We start from the raw sequence: 4,455 nt of genomic DNA on the forward strand, positions 1-4,455 counted from the left end.
TAGCCATTTAGGAAGGCACTTTTGACATCCATTTGATATAGTTTAAATCCTTTATGAGATGCATATGCCAAAAGTATCCTAATAGCCTCCATACGGGCAACAGGAGCAAATGTCTCATCATAATCTATCCCTTCCTCCTGATTGTACCCTTGGGCTACAAGCCTAGCTTTATTCCTAGTGATAATTCCATTTTCATCCAATTTATTTCTATACACCCATCTCGTGCCAATGACTGGATGATCACTAGGTCTAGGTACTAGCCTCCATACCTTGTTCCTTTCGAATTGACTCAACTCTTCTTGCATGGCCATCAACCAATATTCATCCTTTTCTGCTTCCTTGATGGATTTTGGTTCCAATTTGGATAGGAATGCCAAATTATTGCTCACACTACGATAGTATGATCTAGTTCTTACTGGCAATGTGGCATCACCTAAGATTTGGGATTCAGGATGATCAACCAATGTTCTCCTATCCCTAGGTAATGAGGCATCATTTTCATTTTCTACTTCCTCACTAGGTGGTGTATGACTAGTAGATGCATGAGGAGGAGCACTCAATTTTGGAAAAAGATGTTCAACGGGTTCATCCTCATCATGTGGCATTTCTTGAGGTGTTGGCTCTCTTTCATCAAATGTCACATGCATGGATTCTTCTACTACTAGGGTTCTCCTATTAAATACTCTATATGCTTTGCTATGAGAAGAATACCCTAAGAATATTCCATCATCCGACTTCTTATCAAATTTATGTAAATTATCTCTAATGTTCAAAATGAAGCATTTACATCCAAACACTCTAAAATAGCTTATATTTGGTTTCAAGTTTTTCCAAAGCTCATAAGGTGTTTTCTTAGAGATTGGCCTTAAGTATACCCTGTTTATGATATAGCAAGCGGTGCTAACCGCTTCCGCCCAAAAATATCTAGGGAGATCATTTTCATGCAACATTGTTCTAGCCATTTCTTGGAGAGTTCGATTCTTTCTTTCTACTACTCCATTTTGTTGAGGTGTTCTAGGTGCGGAAAAATTATGTTTAATGCCATGTTCATTACAGTAAGTGTCAAAGTGTACATTTTCAAATTCCGTTCCATGATCACTTCTAATGTGGGAGATGGCAACACCTTTTTCATTTTGAATTTGATTGCATAATGTTAGGAAGTTTTCATAAGTTTCATCTTTATGTCCTAGAAATATGACCCATGTGAATCGTGAGTAGTCATCAACAACTACAAACACGTACCTCTTTCCACCTAGGCTACTAGTCTTCATTGGTCCAAAAAGATCCATATGAAGTAGCTCCAAGGGGTAGGAAGTTGAAATCATATTTTTAGGTGCAAAAGAGCTTTTCAATTGTTTTCCTAATTGACAAGTTCTACAAATGTGATCCTTGATGAATTTGAACTTAGGCAATCCTCTAACACTTTCTTTTGAGGAGAGGGTCGAAATGAGATCCATTCCGGCATGACCCAACCTCCTATGCCATAGCCAAGAATCCTCACTAATGGCATTTAGACAAGTCACTTTTTGGAGTCTAAGATCATCTAGTCCAATTGTATAAATGTTATTGTCTCTAGACCCTATGAATTTTACTTCTCCATTTATCTTATTTTTAACAATGCATTTGTCGGGATTGAAGACAACTTCAAAACCATTATCACATAGTTGACTAATGCTAATAAGATTATGGGACAAGCCATCAACAAAGAGTACATCATGTATGGGAGAGTAGAGTTACCTATGGTGCCTTCACCTTTGACTTTTCCTTTCTTGTCATCTCCAAAGGTAACTTCTCCACCATCCTTGAGTGATAGTGATGCGAATTGAGTGAGGTCTCCAGTCATGTGTCTAGAGCATCCACTATCAAGGTACCATGTGTTCCTCTTGTTGTGGGTTTTAAGGCATACCTACATAGGAATAGGCAAGTGAGATCCCTTAGGTACCCAAATCTTCCTAATCTTGCTATGTTCATTTGTTTTCACTTTAGAGTTCAATTTGATCTTATCTTGTTTAGCATGTAAGCAAGCAACTTTATAATGACCTAACAATCCACAATAAAAGCAAATTTTGGTACTACTAGAGAAAGTCTTTTCAAGTTTGTTTTTATAGTTAGATATTGTGGTATTCCATCTATGTCCAAGTCCACTTTTGTCACTTGACATTCTTTGAAGATTTACAAGTTTATCCAATTTTAATGAACTATTTTCAAATTTTTCAAAGAGTTTCTTGAGTTCATCATATTCAAAAGATAGTTTACCGTTTTCATGCTTTAGTTTGTTATTTTCAATAGAAAGATTTTGTCGATTTTCATTCAAAGTCTTAATGGTAGCATTTAGCTCATGAATCTCTACTTTGCATTTTTCATTTTCATCATCTAAGAATTCATGATCCTTTTTTAACCAACCAAATTCTTTTGTCATGTTAGCAAGAGAATTTTCAAGTGATGCAATTTTATCAAATTGAATTTCAAGTTCATCATTTGCACTTTGTAAGGAATCTAAAACTTCTTGTAAGATAATGACATCATTTAAAGTGTTTACCTCATTGTTGTCGTTTGTTGAGGCCATGAAGCACACATTTCTTGCTAATAGGCAATCTTCCCCATCATTTTGTTCGCCTTCGCTTTCAATCTCCTCATCCCATGTGGCGGACATTCCTTTCTTGCCTTCTCTTCTCTTGAAGCGGTTGTTTGAAGTAGGTTCATTGTTGAGTGGACAATCCGGGCGAATGTGTCCAAGCTTCTTGCAACCGTAACATCGGGGTTGAGAAGATCCATCACCAACTTCTTCTTTCTTCTTGAATGGAGGATTGGTCCTTCTATTTCTCATGCCTCCCATGTTTCTTTGCAAGAATTTGATCCTTCTTGTTAGGAGAGCTACTTCATCCTCGATGTCTTCCTTTGCATCTTCACTTTCACCTACATTACAAGCAAAAGCAATTCCTTTTCCTTTTTCGATTTTAGTTTCGATTTCGGGTGCTTTTGTTTTGAAAATCATTTCATGTGTGATCAAGGACCCTATAAGTTCATCTAGGTTCAAAGTGTTCATGTCCTTGGCTTCGGTGATTGCGGAGGTTTTGGATTCCCAAGACAAAGGTAGGGATCTAAGAATTTTAGTTACTAAATCTCTATTGGAAAATTGTTTTCCAAGTCCCCTTAATCCATTTACAAGATTGGTGAATCTAGTGTACATGTCGGCAATTGTTTCATCGGGTGTCATTTGAAAAAGTTCGTATTGCCGAAAAAGATGGTTCATTTTAGATTCTTTAACTTGATTGGTTCCTTCATGGGTGACTTCTAGAGTGTCCCAAATTTCCTTAGCCGAATTCAAATTTGATACTCTATTGAATTCTCCGGGAGATAGAGCACAAATGAGAGAATTCATGGCTTTGGCATTATAATTCGAAGCTTGTTGTTCGGCTTCGGTCCAATCATTTAAATTTCTTGTGGGTAGGATATATTCATTATTAATTGCTCTCCACATTTGATAGTCTTGAGTTAAAAAGATTTTCATTTTAGTTTTCCAAAAACCATAATTTGTACCATCAAAATAGGGTGGCCTAGTGTTTGAATAACCTTCATGATGTTGAGGGTAGTTTGCCATTTTTGAATCTTTACTCTAAACCGGTTAGGGTTTTCAAAAAAAAAAGAGACGAGGCTTTGATACCAATTGAAATACTCAAGAGGGGGGGTGAATTGAATTTAACTCAATATTAGGCCTTTTGAAAATTATCTATAAACCCTAATTGGAATTTTTCTTCACTTAATTAAATATTTGGTTAGTGCAAATATAATTGAAAGAACAAAGTGAAATGCCAAACCAAAACAATAATGGAAATGCAAGAGTGAGAAATGACACACCGATATATAGTGGTTCGTCCAACGGCCTACTCCACTCTACTCAAGGTCGCACTTGAGGGATTCCACTATTGGAGACCTCCACGATGCCCGGCTCCGAGGCGGTTACAATTCCAAGGGATATTAAACAAGGATGCCCTTACACCTTTACAAAGACTCTCCTTCTCCGCCGAGTTCTAAGCGGTTGCTCTCTAGGGAATTAAAAAAGGAATGCCCTAGCCACCTATACAAGATTTGAAAGAGAATAGCTTGGCTTCTTCTTGAAAGCTTGATGCTCTTTGTAGACCCTTGATTGCTCTTCAAAGATGGTGATTTGCAAGTGAAAGCACTACTATATCCAAACTCAAAAGATTCACAAGTGAAAGGCAAGTTTGGGATGAAAAACAAAAACTCAAGCTAAAATGGATTGCAAATGTTTTTGATGCTTAAGGATGTTTTTCAAAGATCAAGAGAGAGTGAAAAACTTCTCTACATGTTGTATAAATAGTCTCACCAAAGAATATGACCGTTTGGGGGTGGAAATATCAAAAACCAAAAATTAATTTGAATCCCAACGGCTATTTTTTAGTCTGTCGCGAGGTTCTCGGAGTTCCGAGAACC

The sequence above is a fragment of the Tasmannia lanceolata genome, unplaced genomic scaffold (genome assembly GCF_043159265.1).
Source record: "Tasmannia lanceolata isolate RefF3 unplaced genomic scaffold, GAP_Taslan_0.1 ptg000008l, whole genome shotgun sequence".
NCBI classification, from domain to species: Eukaryota; Viridiplantae; Streptophyta; class Magnoliopsida; order Canellales; family Winteraceae; genus Tasmannia; species Tasmannia lanceolata.